Source organism: Labeo rohita, chromosome 25 (assembly GCF_022985175.1).
Source record: "Labeo rohita strain BAU-BD-2019 chromosome 25, IGBB_LRoh.1.0, whole genome shotgun sequence".
NCBI classification, from domain to species: domain Eukaryota; kingdom Metazoa; phylum Chordata; class Actinopteri; order Cypriniformes; family Cyprinidae; genus Labeo; species Labeo rohita.
In genome coordinates, this window is record NC_066893.1 from 22,694,823 (window position 1) to 22,715,799 (window position 20,977).

Sequence of the window (20,977 nt, forward strand, 5' to 3'; positions counted from 1 at the left end):
ATCTTTCTTGTAACCATATATATCTTTATTTGAGAGCTCGGGCCCAATCTCAGGACTGTTGTTACTGTTTGTATTTATGTTGACTGTTGTCAATAAAAGTTCAAAAAAAAAAAATGAGTCCTTTATCCATAATATTGCCTCCTCTGGTAAAAAAGTTGTTTAATCTGAATCAGGAGAGAAATATGTACAGATCCAGCATTGTTTACAAGTGAAAACAGTATAAAACAGTTCTAAACAAATATGTGAGTAGATTTTGATGTGAGAGGACAACAGGAAACTGACTTTTTCACCGGAGGAAGCGTCATTATGTATTACAGACTTACAATTTGGCCAGAAGCGACAGATTTAAGTTGAAACGTCTTGATGGATTTGTTTCTTACAAAAATGCAGCTTTTTACTTCTCAAGATGTTACTTGATGGACTGGAGTTGTATGGATTACTTGTGGATTACTGTGATGTTTTTATCATCTTATTAGACTCTCATTCTGACGGCACCCATTCAACGCAGAGGATCCGTTGGTGAGCAAGTGATGCAATGCTAGATTTCGATTCCTTTAAATATAATGCATCATTTTTGAAGCTTAAATGTTACTTTTTGTCTTCTGCAAAAAAAGGTAATGGCAAAATGTTCATTCTTATAGAGAACTGTCCCTTTAAGCAGACACAAACCCAGTGTAAACACACCACATCCTCATTGATCTATTTGACTGGATCTCTTTTAATTACTCAACAGCCTTATGAGCATTTCTGATCTCCCAGCTGTCCCCTGTGTCACGCACAGGAGAGTGATTACCACACACCGAAGGCCGCTGAAATCAAATGACACAATTGAGAGGTACGCTGCAATATTTCGGCTTTCCGCTGCAAATGAGATCCTGTTAAAATACTGCGGAGAATTTAATTCCCCATCATTCCAGTTAATGGCCGCCGGCATTTTGCGGTAGGGCACATATGAGAATTACTCCATTCTTCTTCCGCAGTTACGGCCATCTATCAGTCCAAGTATAATTATTCCCTGGGCGCCAGAAAGCTGACAGGCCTATTGCCGGCTCGTTCTCCATACAATAGAGTCTAATCTTGCCAGTGAGCTGTGTGGCGAGGCAGCCTTCAGAGCCTGGCACACATGAATGGAATGGGGCGGGGCTGGAGGCGGAGCTTACAGACAAGCAAAGGAGTGCTGATTGGGCTGTCAGGCTATGTGGGTGGAAGCTTACTATTAGATTCTCATTCATCTCAATGGCTTGGCTATCACCTGAGCTGTAAATATGACTAACCAGTCTGGAGCCACAGGAAATGATGTCATGACTGGTGGATGGCACAATCCCAAGATCTCAGTAGCAACTATCCTGCAGGGTGACATCAAAAGCAGTAGACAGGGGAAAAAATAAAGCTTTCTTTAAAATTACAAGCTTTTAAAGCACTCAAAAAAGATTTTGATGAAAACAGAGACAGACAAGGATGAGATGACTGGGGTGGAGCAATGGGCGGGGCTCAGAGCTAGAGAGAAAGATGGTGGGTGGGGTTAAGAGTCAAGGAAGGATGAGTAACAACAGCAGTGTGTCTGAAGCCAGAACCTGCTGGCCTCTTGCCCTCCTCCTCCGGGCAGAAACATTTCTATTCACAGCTGACTTCAACCCCCTCTGAACACCTGCCTTAGCGTGGCCGTGTTCAGGGGGAAAAAATGACATCCTCTACTGTTACCTAAAAAGTCTGAAATCTTTCTCCTTGACAGGAGCCGTGCTGTGCTCTAAGCTCTCATGCTCATCTGTTTGAAGCTCCACATTTTAGATTCTCAAAGGGCATTTATTGTGTGTGACACCTTTCCAAAGATTCTGTCAGGATTCTCTGTCAGAGTATTTTACATGAAATATACCTGATCAAACTCACCACTGCAATGACGTTGCTGATGAATCTATTAAGGAGAAGACAGATGACTCAGAAAGTATGTTTTCAACCATTTCTTTACTAAAGAAGGGAGCTTTCATATATCATATATACACTGATCAAAATTATAAATGCAACACTTTTGTTTTTGCCCCCATTTTTTATGAGCTGAACTCAAAGATCTAAGACTTTTTCTATGTACACACAAGGCCTATTTCTCTCAAATATTGTTCACAAATCTGTCTAAATCTGTGTTAGTGTGCACTTTTCCTTTGCCGAGATAATCCATCCACCTCACAGGTATGGCATATCAAGATGCTGATTAGACAGCATGATTATTGCACATGTGTGCCTTAGTACATTCAACTGGCCTCACAACCACAGACCACGTGTTACCACACCAGCCCAGGACCTCCACATCCAGCATCTTTACCTCCAAGATCGTCTGAGACCAGCCACCCAGACAGCTGTTGCAACAATCTATTTGCATAACTAAAGAATTTCTGCACAAACTGTCAGAAACCGTCTCAGGGAAGCTCATCTGCATGTTTGTAGTCCTCAGCAGGGTCTCGACCTGACTGCAGTTCGTCGTCGTAACCAACTTGAATGGGCAAATGCTCACATTCGATGGCGTCTGGCACTTTGGAGAGGTGTTCTCTTCACGGATGAATCCCGGTTTTCACTTTCAGGGCAGATGGCAGATAGCGTGTATGGCATCGTGTGGGTGAGCGGTTTGCTGATGTCAGCATTGTGGATTGAGTGGCCCATGGTGGTGGTGGGGTTGTGGTTTGGGCAGGCATATGTTATGGACAACGAACACAGGTGCATTTTATTGATGGCATTTTGAATGCACAATATCTGGCAACTTCGCACAGCCATTGAAGAGGAGTGGACCAACATTCCACAGGCCACAATCAACAACCTGATCAACTCTATGTGAAGGAGATGTGTTGCACTGCGTGAGGCAAATGGTGGTCACACCAGATACCAACTGGTTTTCGGATACTGACATTTTAGAGTGGCCTTTTATTGTGGCCAGCCTAAGGCACACCTGTGCAACAATCATGCTGTCTAATTAGCATCTTGATATGCCACACCTGTGAGGTGGATGGATTATCTCGGCAACGGAGAAGTGCTCACTAACACAGATTTAGACAGATTTGTGAACAATGTTTGAGAGAAACAGGCCTTTTGTGTACATAGAAAAAGTCTTAGATCTTTGAGTTCAGCTCATGAAAAATGGGGACAAAAACAAAAGTGTTGCGTTTATAATTTTGGTCAGTGTATATATATATATATATATATATAGACTTTATCTCTCAATTGCACAAGTCTGCTTTGTGTAATTCTGAGAACAACAATTCTGAGACTTGATCAAACTCACCACTGCAATGACATTGTTGATGAATCTATTATAGATGACTCAGATGACAGATGACTCAGAAAGTATGCTTTCAACAATTTCTTTACTAAAGAAGAGAGCTTTAATACAAGAGCTCTATTTGTGGACCCCAGTTTTCACCAAGGGATTATATATATATATATTTCGGGGAAAAAAGATATAAACTCAGAATTCCAAGGCACTAAGTCGGAATTGTGGATTGTTAACTCAGAATTCTGTAGAAAAAGTCAGATTTTCGAGATGTAAACTCAAACATCAGAGAAAAAGTCAGAATTGTGACATAAACTCAGAATTAGGAGGAAAAAAGTCAGAAAACAACTCAAAATTCAGAGAAAAGGTGAAAATGTTAACTAAGAAATCCAAGGAAAAAGTCAGAATTGTGAGGTGTAAATTAAAAATTCTGATGAAAAAAGACAGAATTGTGAGACATAAACTTAAAATTCATAGAAAAAGTCAGAATTGTGATATGAACTCAGAATTATGAGATGTAAACTGAGGAAAAAGTCAAAATAACGAGATATAAATTCTAAATTCTGACTTTTCCCTTGCAAATCCACACTTACATCTCACAGTTTCTCACAATACTTTTTTTTTTAACTCTGTTCTAACTTTATTCACAACTGTAAGTTTATATCTCACAATTCTGTTTATATCTTGCAATTCTGAGTTTATGTGAGTACTGAGATTTAAAAAAAAAAAAAATAATAATCGTTAGAATTTTTCTTCCATAGTCAGAGTAGATTCATTTCAACTTCATTTAATTTGAATGTCTGACTTAAGTGAATAAGATCATTTAGGTACAGTATTTCAATGTCTGATTCATTTTAGTAACCAGTTTGTTAATGAAAAAATAAGTTTGTGGCAGTTTTCTTTTTTTTTTTCCTTTTTTTAAATAGAATAATATTTAGCAAATGCTACAGTTAATTCTATTTTTAAAAATTCATTTAGTGTAAATTTCTCTGTTTAAATGCGCCTACAAATTATGATCCACTTTGAAAACTACAGCTTTAAAGCAGCTTCCTCAACAGTACCACATTTAATTCATTTTCTCTCACAGTGTGTTCAGGAGAAAAACACATCTGAATACTCAGAGAAAATATCGGACTTCCACAAAACCTCATTTGTCCACTCTTACAGTAATCATACTTCAGGTTTATTCCTGAATAGAAGTGATTTCTGGTAATTTTAATGTACCAAGAGTCTGAATTCGACCATGGTAGCTAACACAGGAGATGGAACATAGAGTTCTGCTCTAGAGCTGCACATAATAGACACAATGTTTCCTGTCGCAGTAGTGGTAAAGCAATGGTAATGAGTTCTAATGTGATGGAGACATGAATCGAAACCCCCCACTAGCCCACCCAAAACAAATCCTCAACAGCAGGCAGAGAAATAACCATTACTTGCTCTCCAACCACCAGTGATGAGTGATGATTTAATTTAGTTGTTCTGGGGTTTTTAATGTGTAAGGAATGCGATGCATCACATTGGACTGTATGTGGCTGTTTATATCAGTTATAAGGAGACCTTCAAGAGCTCGACTGTGTCTATGTGCGACTGTAATAAAGTACATTTTTCTAAATGAAAACAGCAATGTAGGAGGCGGAAATAGGATTTGTGTGAAAGTAGCTTCATAATGTCATTTTTAATACTTACAGTATTAAATTCTCCCAAATTCAAAACAAAAACAGATTTGATATTCCTTCAAACTAATCTTCTGCCAGCTCAATTCCAATGTACCAACTAAATATCATGATATTTTTATAATAATTAATTTTTAAGACTTTAAGTCTTTATTTTATTTTAGACTTGTGCTATTGTTGGCATCCCCTGAGAACTTCAGACAGATGGGTACAGTCAGTTGGGCTTTCGGAAATCCAATTCACTGAATTCCTTAAGTTCAACCTGACCTGGCTCTTTTCATAGCATTTTAAGGGAATCTTATGATTTTCTATCAATCAAATGCTCTATCAGTGCTTTCTTTAGTATATAAATGGCTTTTTCCAGCAGCAGCAATCAAATACTCAGCTGGGCTTCTGCTTGAACTTGTATTGCAAGTCGTTGAGATGTTTTATCAAACCTGTAGACACGCATCAGCAAACCAGACACCGTCTGTCTCGGTTCATGACACTCCTGAACTAAATTTAGCAGGATATTCAAGTAGAACATCACGACACCTGATGACAGACAGATCACTGTAAGTCTTACAGAACCTCAACATTAGTTTCCAACTTACAGTTCAGAATTCTTGTGATATAGAACATAAAAAGTATCTGTTTTTCAGTGGCAACTGGCCTTGATGACTTATTCATTAAAGCCAACGATGGCAGAACAAACGGAAGTGCCTGAATACCCGAAAACTTTACAAAGCGCTTGTAATCTGATGACCTCAAATTTCAAAATGGCAAAATCTCCTCAACACTTCCACTGCGCATAAAAATGCCCTTCAGCAGACATCTAGATAACAAGATCTTCGATTTAAAGTGTACAATCAGGGTGTGAGAAATCTTTTACTTCAAGCCATGGGGCAAAAGGGGAAACACACAGCAACATCAGTGCACTGTGTGTAGTACTGGTTATGGTTCACAGCATGCTGATGGAGAAAGTTTTATTTAACCGGACCCGCATGACAAAGCTGTCCAGTCCAGTTCAGTGTCCAGTCATACGATCTTAATTTCTTTAGAGTGTATGTGTGTGGTTTGCAGTGTGTATTGAGTCATCATAAATCTGGATGTGCAGACGATACAACCTTCACTGCTGACCGCAGATGAGCAGAACATTTGAGCTGACCGGGACGAAAGTAAGATTCAAGGCCGTGGATGCTGCTGCTGGTCTAGACGGTTTAGATGCTGAAGTAAAGATGCAGTTGTTTATGTATGTGACCTGAATTGTAAACTGAATTTCTATTTTAAATGGCTGACTTGACATGTCTCCTGAACCCGAAAATATGCAAACAATTGAGTTTGGATTCACTTCGAACGCTGTAATTTCTCAGACGACTGACTGTACATCTGCTCTGAACCTTGGGGAATACTCCAACGATTGAGTCTGGATTCATTCTAAACATTACAATTTCCCAATGCGATTGACTCTGCATCTGTTCTGAACTCTATACACTAACAACTGAGTCTGGATTGAACTCTTCATTTTCTCAAACGACTGACTCTACATCTGGTCTGAACCCTATACACTAATGATTGAGTCAACATCAGTTATGAATACTCATACGATTGCATCTGGATTAATTATAAACTCAGAGTTTCGCAACGATTGACTCTACATTTGTTTTGAATCCTATACTGACATGATTAAGTATGAATTTGAACTCTTCAGTTTCTCAAACAATGGACTGTTCATCTGTTCTGGACCTTAGAATACTCCAACAATTGAGTCTTGATTCATTCTAAACTCTTCAGTTTATCAAGCGATTGACTCTACATCTGTTCTGAACCCTATACTCTAACGCCTGAGCCTGAATTCACTTTGGATGCTTAATTTTTTTTAAACTATTGACTCTACATTTGTTCTGGACCTTAGAATACTCAAACATTTGAGTCTAGATTCATTCTAAACTCTTCAAATTCTTAAATGATTAAAGGAGAAGTCCACTTCCAGAACAACAATTTACAGATAATGTCATCCAAAATGTTCATGTCTTTCTTTCTTCGGTCGTAAAGAAATTGTGTTTTTTGAGGAAAATATTTCAGAATTTTTCTCCATATAATGGACTAATATGGTGCCCCGAGTTTGAACTTCAAAAATATTTTCATAAAAATAATACAATTTATATACTTTTAAATGTCAAACACTTGTCTTGGCTTATTCTGCTGAACTCTGTTTTTGTTCTGGTTCATGACAGTTAGGGCATGTCGAAAAACTCCCATCTAATGTTCTCCCTCAACTTCAAAATAATCCTATATTGCTGTTTTACCTTTGTTAAGGGTGTTTGATCTTCTTTGCATGTTTACTTTGCAAAGACTGTGTCAGAACTTCTGCAACGATTTAGGATGATTTTGAAATGATTTTTGAAGTTGAGAGAGAAAATACAATTGGAGTTTTTCGACATACCCTAACTATCTTGAACCAGAATACACAGAGTTCAGGACGTGCAAGACAAGACGAGCGTTTGAGATTAAAAAGTATATAAATTGTATTTTTTTAAAATGAAAATAACCGATCGTTTCGCTAGATAAGACCCTTCTTCCTCGGCTGGGATCGTTTACAACCGCATTTGGTATCGTTTGAAGCCGCATTTAAACTGCATTTTGGAAGTTCAAAATCGGGTCACCATATCAGTCCATTATATGGAGAAAAATCCTGAAATGTTTTCCTAAAAAAAACACAATTTCTTTACGAATGAAGAAGGAAATGAACCTCTTGGATGACAAGGGGGTGAGTACATTATCTGTAAATTGTTGTTGTGGAAGTGGACTTCTCCTTTAACTCTACATTTGTTCTGAAACGTATACTCTAGCGATTCCATCTGGATTCGCTATGAACTCTTCAATTTTTCAAACAATTGACTCTACATCTGTTCTGAACCCTATACTTAATCAAGTTCTAAACCCTACGTTTCTCAAATGATTGCCTGTTCATTCTGAACTCTTTAATTTCTTAAATGATTGACTCTACATATGTACTGAAACTTATACTCTAATGATTCCATCTGGATTCACTATAAACTCTTCGGTTTATCAAACGATTAACTCCACATATGTTCTGAACCCTATACTTAAACTGTTAAGTCTGGATTCATTCTAAACCCAACGATTTCTCAAATGATTGACTCTACATCTGTTCTGAATCCAGTTCTTTAATAATTGAGTTTGAATTCATTCTAAACTTATAATAAATGTATCAAATTATTGACTCTATGTCTGTTCTGGCCCGTAGAGTACTCAAACAATTGAGTCTGGATTCATTATAAGCTCTTCAATTTCTAAAATAATTGCGTCTACAGTTGTTCTTGACCTTAGAATACTTAAACAACTGAGTCTGTATTCATTCTGAACTTTTATGTTTATCCAATGCTTACGTCTACATCTGTTCTGAATCTCAGAACACTCAAACTTCAATTTTCTACACAATTAACTCTACATCTGTTCTGAATCCTATACTTAAACTGTTGAATCCGGATTTACTTTGAATGCTACAATTTATCAAATAATTGTCTCTGCATCTGTTCTGAACCTTTTAATATTCATAAGATTGAGTCTGGATTCATTCTAAACTTTTAACTTTCTCAAATGATTAACATTTGTTCTGAAACTTAAACTCTAACAATTCAGTCTGGATTCACTTTCTACTCTTCAATTTCTCAAACAATGTTCTGGACCTTAGAATACTCAAATGATTGAGTCTAGACTCTTCAATTTCTCAAACGATTGACTACATTTCTTCTGAAACTCCAACAATGCAGTCTGGATTCGCTAGGAACTCTTCAATTTATCAAACAATTAACTCCACATCTGCTCTGAACCCTATACTTAAACAATCAAGTCTCGATTCATTCTAAACCCTATGATTTCTCAAATGTTTGACTTTGTTTATTCTGAACTTTTCAATTTCTCAGACGATTGAGTCTACATTTGTTCTGGACCTTAGAAAACTCAAATGATTGAGTCTGGATTCATTCTAAACTCTTACATTTTCCAAACGATTGACTTACATCTGAAACTTATAACAATTCAGTTTGGATTCACTTTGAACTCTTCAGTTTCTCAAATAATAGACTTTACATTTGGACCTTAGAATACTCAAATGATTGAGTCTAGATTAATTCAAAACTCTTTGATTTCTCAAATTATTGTTCTGAAACGTATACTCTAATAATTCTGGATTCACTTTGAACTCTTTAATCTCTCAAATGGTTAACTCCACATATGTTTTGAACCCTGTTCCATTTATTAAACAATTTTATCAAATGTCTACATCTGTTCTGAATCTTAGAATTCTCAAATGATTTAGTCTGCATTCATTCTGATCAATTTATCAAATGCTTAACTCTGCATCTGTTCTGAATCTTAGAGTACTCAATTTTACAAACAACTGACTCTACATCTGTTCTGAACCAATATGATTGAGTCTGGATTCATTCTATAGTCCTACATTTTCCAAACGATTGACTCGACATTTGTTTTGAATCCTATACTTAAACAATTGATTCTGGATTCACTTTGAACTTTTTAATTTCTGAAATAATGGACTCCACATCTGTTGTGGACCTTAGAATTCTCAAACGAGTCATACTGAACTCTTCAATTTATCAAATGCTTAAGACTACATCTGTTCTGAATCTTAGAATACTCAAACTTAAATTTTCCAAACGATTGACTCTACATCTGTTCTGGATCCTGTGTTAAGTCTGGATTCACTTTGAACTCTTCAATTTATCAAATGATTGACTCTACATCTGTTTTGAATCCTATACTTAAGCGGTTGGGTCTGGATTGACTTTGAACTCTTACATTTCTCAAAAGATTGACTCCACATCTGTTCTAACCTTCGATTACTCTAATTATTGAGTCTGGATTCATTCTAAACTCTTAAATTTTCTAAACGAATGACTCTACATCTGTTCTAACCTAAGGTTACTCAAATGGTTGAGTCTGGATTCATTCTAAACTCTTCAGTTTCTCAAATGATTGATTCTATAGGTACATCTTTTCTGAACCCTATTCTCTAATAATCGAGGTTCACTTTGAACTCTTTGGACAATTGCCTCCACATCTGTTCTGGACCTTGGAACACTCAAACATTTGACCCTGGATTCACTCTGAACTCTACAATTGACTCTACATCTGTTCTGAACCCCTAAAATATGCAAGCAACTGAGTCTAAATTATCTAATTTATCAGACAGTTGATTTAACTCTTGAATACTGACACGACTGACCCTAAATCTGCCCTGAGCTCCAGAACTATAAAATTATCAGACAGTTGGCTCTAAATTACATGAACTCTAGAATTCTCGAATGATTGAGTATAGTTTATTTTATTAATTTAGAATTCACAAGACATTTGTCTCTATATATTAATTCTGAAACCTCAAATTGAGTTATGATCTAATCAGAACACTAGAATTCTCAGACATTTGACTTAAGGTTCATTTTAAACTCTAGGGTTCACAGACAAAAGCTGTTTGATGTGTCAGATGAACCCACATTCAAACACACACACCCAAAAATGGCTTTTTCCGAGCTTCAGATTGCCTGTGAACACTAAGAGAAAAAAATCTAAATTCATCCCATCTGAATGATTAATAAGGCCAGCACATATTTTATCACAAATGCAGTGATTCTGAGGACTTGCGAGTTGTGCTCAGCAGCAGATGGCACGAGCTGCTGAAGGTTTTTTATCATGAATATAAAGAATAAAAATGCTTGTGGAAGGACTTTAACTCCGCTCTCCGGCAGAACGCGCTGAAAGTGCAGTGAAGTGGCTTTCTCTGCTTTCCTTCAGATGAATGAGCAGTTAGAATGAAACAACTCATCGGGCTAATCGAGAATGAGAGAGAAAAATGAGAGGAGAATGGAAGCCTCTAGAATCTCCTTTATCAAAGTCCAGTTTGCACCACGAGTCATGGAAATGATGCTGCTGTTGGCCAGGCTTACACAGACTTTCGGAAAAACTGAGCAAACCATATCTAGAATAAAACCACATTATAATGCCATGTTTGGATAAATGAAACTAAAATGTGTTTACAGAAAATATGACCTGTGATTGTCGTTTAATTGATTTAGCTATCCTAGTTGAAAATAAAATGACAGTTGAGGGCAGACCAACAGGAATCTCATAACTCATATGATCATGATATGATTTGAATCTGTGTTTGAACAGAAGCTCAGGAGTGAATCCTCGCTGTTTGAATACCCTTATCAATGCCCTGGAAGTGAAGACAGAGGATTGTGGGCCGTAAAGGGCCAGCGGCGCTGACAGCGGGCAAATAACGGCTCAGTCCAGCCATCACCCCCCGAGATAAGAGCTGCCATTCAGAGAGACTGACACACCAAAGACTGTGAGTTCAGCCATTCTAGTACCCTCCAACGTACAAAAGACTTCATTTATCATTCTTAACACTCTTAACAACCTCCAGACCAGTGGATCAGGACGTTCCTGGAGGACGTTCTGCTAAGAACCACACAATGAGGGTATAATGCAACTTAACTGATTATATTTCTGTAATCATTATAACAATTATTGATAAAATAATAATAATTTGCATTATAAAAATGTTCATTTAGAATAACAGTTAAATAAAATGAATGCAATCAAATCTGTTTTATATTTAATCGAATAACAGGCCTAAATATCTGAAGTGGCATGTGCACGATGCTTCTGTGTGTTTGTAATGGTGTATACTGTATAAGTGTTTTTAAAACCTGTAATTCAGAGCCGAGTTTGGTTTGAGATTCTCATTTTGTGCTGGATGGCTGTTAGCTGTAAAATAGCTGTAAAACGCTTTTTAAATACGCTGCATGAACATGTACCAGCCACACACCGTGTTTTTCAAGCATGCAGACAAATGAAAGGCTGAAGAGCTGAGAGAACAGCTGGGAAATGTTCTTTTTTTCACCTGAATGTCCTTCAGAACACAGCGGCTTTCAACACTACCGCAGCAGGAAAGCGATTGCAGAGTCTGCGTCAAATCAGAACATCCATTCATCACAAGCCGCGATGCTGAACACCCCGCTCTGCTCTTAACGTCCAGAAAGACACAGAGAGCTGCAACCAGCGCCTCCACAAACACAAGAAAGCGAAAGAATATTTAGATCCTCTGCTGAGTGATTGTGCTCATTACAAACAAATTCATGTGTAAAAAAGCATCACCAAAATGTTGTTTAAAACCTGCATGATGGAACACAAAAGAGGAATATTTGAACAGATTCTGGTCACTCTTTAATGTACTACTAAATTGTTTCACCACTAATTTATACAAATTTAAGTAAGACAAAGATTCACATATAATGTACTCACCCCCTTGTCATCCAAGATGTTTGTGTCTTTCTTTCTCCAGTCGTAAAGAAATTATGTTTTTTGAGAATTTTTTTTAGCATTTTTCTCCATATAATGGACTGATATGGTGCCCCGATTTTGAACTTCCAAAATGCAGTTTAAATGTCCAAATGCCGTTGTAAACGATCCCAGCTGAGGAAGAAGGGTCTTATCTAGCGTAATGATCATTTATTTTAAATTGTAAAAATAATACAATTTATATACTTTTTAATGCCAAACGCTCGTCTTGTCTTACTCTGCCTGGGCTGTTTTTTTCTGGTTCATGACAGTTAAGGTATGTCGAAAAACTCCCATCTCATGTTCTCCCTCAACTTCAAAATCGCCCTATATCACTGTTTTACTTTTTTGTTAAGGGTGTTTGATCTTCTTTACATGTTCACTTTGCAAAGAATGTGTCGGTACTTCTGCAGCGATGTAGGATGATTTTGAAATGATTTTTAAAGTTGAGGGAGAAAACACGATTGGAGTTTTTCGACATACCCTAACTGTCTTGAGTCAGAATACACAGAGTTCAGGCAAGACGAGCATTTGAGATTAAAAAGCATTTAAATTGTATTTTTTAATGAAAATATCTGATCGCTAGATAAGTTCAAACTCAGAGCACCATATCAGTCCATTATATGGAGACAAAACCAGAAATGTTTACCCCAAAAAACATAATTTCTTTACGACTGAAGAAAGACATGAACATCTTGGATGACAAGGGGGTGAGTACATTATGTGAATCTTTGTTTTGGGAGTGGACTTCTCCTTTAAAGTTGACTACATAAAAACAAAAATCTTGAGATCTGCCATGGCTCTATATGAGAAGTAGCAATGTCTGATTTGTGAAAGAATCACCCTTCTGATTGAGAGCTTTTAAATAAATCATTTGATCCTAAAAATGGCTTAAATGGTTAGTTAATGAATCAGTTTTTGCAAGTGAGTGACTCACTCACTGACTGACTTAAACTAACCTGTTCTTGAGTTCAACCTACTGACTCAATGATTCACTCATTGGTTGACAGAATCAAATTAATCTGTTCATGAGTTCAACTTACTGACTTAATGATTCACTCATTGGTTGATTTTGAAGTCCAACTTACTAATTTAATGACTCACTGGTTGACTGAATCAAAATAATTGATTCTTGAGTTCTACTTACTTAATGATTCACTCACTGGTTGACTGAATGAAACAAATCGGTTGTGGAGTCCAACTTACTGATTCAGTGATTCACACACTGGTTGACTGAATCAAAGTAATTGGTTCTTAAGCTCAATTCACTGAGTTATTAGTGCACTCATTTTTTAATTTAATCAAACTAATTGGTTCTTGAGCTTAACTTACTGACTCAATGGTTCACAAAATTATTGACTGAATCAAATTAATCTGTTCTTGAGTTCAATTTACTGAATTAATAATTCACTCACTGGTTGACTGAATTAAACTTATCGGTTCTTGAGTTCTTCTGCTGACTCAATGATTCACTCACTGGTTGACTAAATCAAACTAATTGTTCTTGAATTCAACTTACTGACTTAACGATTCACTCACTGGTTGAGTTGACTAAATCTAACTAGTTGGTTCTTGAGTTCAACTAACTGACTTAATGATTCACTCACTGGTTGAGTTGACTAAATCTAACTAGTTGGTTCTTGAGTTCAACTAACTGACTTAATGATTCACTCACTGGTTGAGTTGACTAAATCTAACTAGTTGGTTCTTGAGTTCAACTAACTGACTTAATGATTCACTCACTGGTTGAGTTGACTAAATCTAACTAGTTGGTTCTTGAGTTCAACTAACTGACTTAATGATTCACTCACTGGTTGAGTTGACTAAATCTAACTAGTTGGTTCTTGAGTTCAACTTACTGACTCAATGATTCACTCATTAGTTGACTGAATCAAAGTAATCGGTTCTTGAGTTCAATTCATTGACTCAGTGGTTCACTCACTGGTTCACTGAATCAAAGTAATCTGCTCTTGAGTTCATCTTACTAACTCATCGACTCGCATACTGGTTGACCAAATCAAACTAATTGGTTCTTGAGTTCAACTTACTGACTCAGTGATTCACTCATTGGTTGACTGAATCAAATGAATCTGTTCTCAAGTTCATATTACTGACTCAATGATTCACTCACTGGTTGACTGAATCAAAGTAATCGGTCCTTGAGTTCAACTCACTGACTCAATGACTTACTTACTGGTTGACTGCTTCAAAGTGACCGGTTCTCAAGTTCATTTTACTGACTCAGTGATTCACATATTGGTTGACTGAATCAAAGTATTCGGTCCTTAAGTTCAACTTACTGACTCGTGGGTTCACTCATTTTATCACTGAATCAAAGTAATTTGTTCTTGAGTTCAAATCACTGACTCAATGATTTAGTCACCTGGTTTAGCGCATCAAAGTAACCGGTTCTCAAGTTCATTTTACTGACTCAGTGATTCACGTATTGGTTGACTGAATCAAAGTAATCGTTTCTTGAGTTCAAGTTACTGACTTAATGGTTCATTCATTTTTTGATCTTTTCTTGAGTTTAAATTACTAGTGATCAAAGAATAACTTAAATTACGGTCTGTCACCACACAAAATGATCATATAACTTTAGAAGACTTACAATAAATTCACATAAACCACTTTTATGGTGCTTTCTATAGTGTCATTTTTGGTTTTCCCAAGACAACGCTGTACAGATTCTCTAAAATTCTTGTTTCATTTGATGGAATCACTAAGAGCACACAGGTTTGTAACAACATGAGAGTAAGTAAATAACACAATTCTCATTTCATTTGTTTTAACTCATTCTGTCACCTCAGGCACTCAATAAACATGAAAATCAATGGAATTGCCAACCGCAGCACAAACTATTGAGTGGACTGAACAAACGACAACGTTCAGGTGGCGTCTCAACTATCCGCCTCAAAACAACTAGATGTTGGTCTGTTTTTGCATATCACACTCACAGATGAAGAACGGACAACTTAAATGGCTGCCTCTGACATAATAAATATCGAAACGGACATAAAATATTTCCAACTCAGTATTATGGAAATGTGGTGGCTTGTCATTTTTAAACACTGCCGGAACAAATAGTAGAATTTATTTTAGCCTTTTGAGCATCAATAACACTGAACAAGATGTTATCTGTAATGAATTCCCCTGATGGAACATTATCTTCCTTAATTACAGCAAACAGAACCTGTTCATCAACAGAGCAGCATTTTTTCCTTTTGCTACAACGGAAATTAGCAGCGGATTTCCTTCAATGGAGCTCTATTTATGGACTAAACATCATTTTTGCCCTCAAAATGATTCGTCCCAGTTGACCCAGTGGAGGTCAAGTATGTATCAAGTGCGTTTGTGTAAAATAATCACATCCATCATTCATTTTCTGGCCTCTAAATGTGGTGGGTGGATCTAAATCAAACCCCCGGGCCGTGGAAAGCTCCCAGGACCAAGCGCCACAGATCCTGGTCATTTCCATAAGCCTGATATCCAAAAATAGACTTCACGAACCAAGGTCAGTTACACTAATAGATCAGCGACTGATGGAGGAACACTGCAAGACTATCAGCGTATGTGTCCTGTACACGTGTTTTCTTTTTCGAAATGCGCAGGAGTTTTTGTTTATTCTGATCAGCAAATCCCAGTATATCAGACAGCGGAGTGTAATCTGCGCATCATGAAGTCAGCAGTCGTGTTTGACCTTCATACACACTCTGAGCATCAATTATCCAGGCTGCTATTGATTTTTCTGCTGCGCTGCTCTGCTCTCTAATGCTGTCAGGACCGTCTGAAGAAATCATCTGTGCCGGCTGTTCCACGCTCAGCAAACAGCCTCAGTTCTGCACTATATTATCATAAAACCAACCAACAGAATTAGACCTTATCACACTTGATTGATCATATGCAACTAAAATGATTACAAAACCCAAGGATTTCCGCAGTATTCGTCTTTAAATGCGATCAATAAGCATAATTCAAATTCTTAGAAAATGGACTAACTTATAGATATAAACTGAATTACACTTGAAATATAATCAGTCAAGTACAAATATTATTCTTAGAAAACAATTTAAAAAATTGATTTACTTAATTGGTCATATTTAATAAAAATGATTATAAACCCTACAGATTCAAACAGAATTAGGCTTTGACTATAATCAGTCAAGTATAAATGTAACTATAATTTTTAGAAAAATGCAAAGAATTCAACAGAAATTGAGTTCATCGTAAGTAGTAAGTAGACTTTAAATATAATTATAGTTCTTGGAAAATAGTCATAATTCAATCGAAAAATGGCCTTATTCAGCCTTAATTGATCATATTTGAATACAATGATTTAAAAACCGTCAGATTTATATAGAAATAGAATTTACATATAATAAAGTAAAATTATAATTCTTTGGAAAATAGTCATCATTCATTTAAAAAAAAATGTCCTTAATCATCCTTAACTGTTCATATTTGAATAAAATTATTGGAAAACAGATAGAATTACAGAATTAGACTTTAAACATAATCATGTATAATTATTTTTTTTGGTAAATAGTCAGAATTTAATAAAAATTGATTTAATCACCCTTAATGGATCATATTTAAATAAAATTATTTGACAACTGACAGATTTCTATAAAGTTAGACTTTAAATATAATCAAGTATAATTATAATTCTTTGGTAAATTGTCATAATTCAATAGAAAATTGACAATCATTATTAATTGATCATATCTGAATAAAAATATTTGAAAACTGACAGATTTCTATAAAGTTAGACTTTAAATATAATCAAGTATAATTATATTTCTTTGGTAAATTGCCATAATTCAATAGAAAATTGACTTTATCATCCTTAATTCATCATATCTGAATAAAAATATTTGAAAACGGTCAGATTTATATAAAAATAGACTTTAAATATAATCAAATACAATTATAATTCTTTGGAAAATAGTCATCATTCAATAAAAAAAAAAAAAAAACGACTTAATCATTCTTAATTGGTCACATTTAAATATAATTATTTGAAAACTGACAGATTTCTATAGAATTAGACTTGAAATATAACCAGGAATTATTATAATTCTTTGATAAATAGTCATAATTCAACCAAAAAATCATCCTTAATTGATCATATCTGAATAAAATTTTTTGAAAACTGACAGATTTATATAGAATTAGACTTTAAATATAATCAAGTATAATTATAATTCTTTGGTAAATTGTCATAATTCAATAAATAAAATGACTTAATCATCCTTAACTGATCACATTTGAATAAAATTATTTGATAACTGACAGATTTCTATATAATTACACTTTAAATATAATCAAGTATAATTATAATTTTTTGGTAAATAATCATTATTCAATAAAAATTGACTTAATCATCCTTAATTGATCATACTTGAATACAATTATTATAAAAACTACCTAATTCAACAGAATCAGACTTTTAATTTAATTTAATGAAAATAACAATGAAATGAACAGAATTACACTTAATTGATTTTAATTAAATTGTTGTTAGATTTCAACAAAATTACTGTACTGTAAATATAATCAAGTACAATTAAAAGTCTTAGAAAATTTCACCAATATTTTCACCATATTTGATCATAACTGATCATACTTGTTTAAAATTATTACAAAGTAGTATTTACTATAATAGGTAATTTCAATTATTTCATTATTATTATTATTTTATTATTTCATCACGTCTTATTAAACTATTAGAAAAAATATAAAAATAGATTTTTATTGATGAAAATGTGCTAAAATTGGGTCATCATTTAAATGCTCATTTTGATTTAATTATTAGTGGTATTATAAATTGGTTTCACCTCTACAGAAATCAACAGAATTTAATTTAATACTAATTTATGTTTAAGTTATGTATGTGTTTGGATCTTCACTCAGCTGCACAAAACCTTCCTTGGTTTTACATCAACATGAAATCAACCCATTGTACTCCAGTAATCTGGCATGAAAAAGGTTTTTCAATGAAAAAAAAATATATAGAACAACTTTATTTTATCAATAAGGAATTGACTGAATTGTAAAAAAAAAAAAAAAAAAAAAAAAAAATGCATTGCATACCAGCATGAAGTCAGGTGATTGAAAAACGAGGAGCTGAAAAGCGAGAGGGATTTGTGACATCATCCGAAAAGGAAATCGGTTTCAGAGGATGAGCAAGTTATTACATTCTGATGAAAAACATTACAAAGATAAACATTCTTTTCTCCGGAAAAACACGCACCGACGAGTCGCGCACGACAAGACCGAGAACGTACGTTACAGAAGAAAATGGGGTCAATTTTGATTTGTTGGCGTTAACATATAATTTTCTGTCGCCAACATACTTCTTTTATTCCATTATTGGCTTTTGAATGTGTTAAGAAGACAGAATGTTTACCCAGCAGGCAGCGAAGCCCATAAAAATCACTCTATATTCCTTAGAGCTCATTGTTTTGAAGGTAGACACGCTGTTGTGTTACACTGTGATATTTACGCTCCAGAGGTTTATATTTATCTCAATATTTCATGTTTCTCCCTGCATGGAAGCCACCATTTTAAACCAGCGCCTCATATATGACTCCAGCCGCATGTAAGCAAGAAATGTCTCCTGTCTAAAATGTCTTCTGTTTGTGGTGTAAACAGCTCGGCTGTCAGGTAAACATCTCAGACGCCGTATGGACGCCATGAAGACAGCTGAAAAACATTTCCCACCATCAGAAGAGCCAAATCTCTCGTCTCGTCTCATTTCATCTCAGAACGGCTTTTTTGATGTTACTGGCCTCACGTAAAGTACAATGGCAGTGATATAGCACTATGACGATGTCAGATAGTAAAACTATGGTACTCGGGTGTATCTCACACTGTACATATTCATATATTACAGTAGTGACATATTAAGCATAGCTAATTCAAAGACTACCATTGTATTTCCATTGTAAAAGACATAATACTTGTAGTAAAAGTGATTTTTTTCTTCCAGAAACACAGATTTTTGTCAATGAGAATGTGTGTGTTTTTGTGTATACTTCCTGAAGCATTTTCATTAGTGCACCGTGAGATTTTACAGCCAATGGACTGCCCTCTGTCTCTCTGCTGTTGCTGTGGAAACCAGGAGAGAACAGGAGGGGGGGACATGGAAAATGAATTTATATCTCTCAGCTCTAGGATCACTAACTGATCCGCTGCTCAGATCGGAATTAAACTCTCGGCGCACATAAAGGGCGCCGTGAATCAGAGAGAGAGATGAGAAAGAAATGAGACTAAACAAACACGCACGTATTGTATACGTACGGAAAAAGCAGTTGTTTTCATTCATATTCCGCTGTGATCAAATCTGCCCATGGGCTAGACAAATCCCAATGGAGATGTCTTTAATATCTCAATTGTTTCTCCTAGACGCTGATGACATTAAATGGAGAGCAAATGGAGGCTGGAGTCTCCTGATTGTTCTCCTTCAGCTGTGCCAAGATAGTAATGTCTGCAATGGAAAGTCAAAGATTTTAATATGAGCATTTCTCATCAAATTCTTACGAGATTGAATTATTGGTAAATTATTCAAAACTTTGCCCGCTGACTGAAGGATGCTTCAGATTGTGTGGCTTTGTTGTGTGCTCTAACTATCCTAAGCGATCAAACTTGCAATTTTTGTCTGTCAGACAATAAACAAGAAAGATTTTATAGACTATCACAGAGATGTGAGAGTGAAATTTATAAATGAAACAGTAACACCCTGGCAACCAGCCAGAACACCTTAGTAACTGTATACAGTATCGGTGCAATAGACTAGAACATGAGCCTGAACTCTAGCAATAATGGAATAGTAACAACCCGTCAAACTCTTTGAGCACTTCAGCAACTGTATAGCAACATTCACTTGGAATACTTTATCAAAGAAACAGTAACACCCTGGCAACCAGCCAGAACACCTTAGCAACCACGTAAAGTATCAACACAACAGACTTTAACATAAGACTAAACTCTAGCAATAACAGAACATTAACATCCTGGCAACCAGCTAGAAAACCTTAGCAACCATATACAGTATCAGCGCAAAAACATGATAATGGAATAGTAACACCCTAGCAACCACTTTGAGCACCTGAGCAACTCTATAACAATATCCACTCAGAACACTTTATTAATGGAACAGTAACACCCTGGAAACCAGCCAGAATGCCTTAGCAACCATATAAAGTATCAGCACAATAGACTTTAACATAATACTAAACTCTAGCGATAATGGAACAGTAACACCCTAGCAACTGCTCTGAGCACCTAAGCAACAGTATAGCAACATCCTCTCAGAACACTTTATCAGTGGAACAGTAACACCTTTGCAACCAGCCAGAAAACCTTAGCAACTGTATACACTATCAGAGCAACAACATGAAAATCGAATAGTAACACCCTAGCAACTGCTTTCAGCACCCTAGCAACTGTATAGCAACATCCATTTAGAAGACTAAGTAACACCCTGGCAACCAACAAGAACACTTTAGTAACCATATACAGTATTAGCGCAATAACATGATAATGGAACAGTAACACCCTACAGTACAGTCTCAGCACAAAAACACAGCACCGTAGCAACAGTAACACCCTGGCAACCAACCAAAACACCTTTGTAGTCATATATATTATCAGTGCAACGACATGATAATGGAATAGT

General features: G+C 35.8%; 1 protein-coding gene across 2 annotated transcripts in view; it reads right to left on the reverse strand.

Annotated features, from left to right (window-relative positions):
* The window catches only part of lingo1a (leucine rich repeat and Ig domain containing 1a), a 107,848-nt gene that overhangs the window by 62,229 nt on the left and 24,642 nt on the right, over window positions 1–20,977 (reverse strand). Inside the window, exon 1 of one of the 2 annotated variants that reach the window (XM_051099220.1) lies at window positions 11,861–11,977. The exons of the other annotated variant lie outside the window; for it this stretch is intronic. The gene's annotated coding sequence lies outside the window, so the exon portion shown is untranslated. Of the gene's footprint in view, window positions 1–11,860; window positions 11,978–20,977 lie in introns of those variants that run through there. 2 annotated transcript variants of the gene reach the window in all.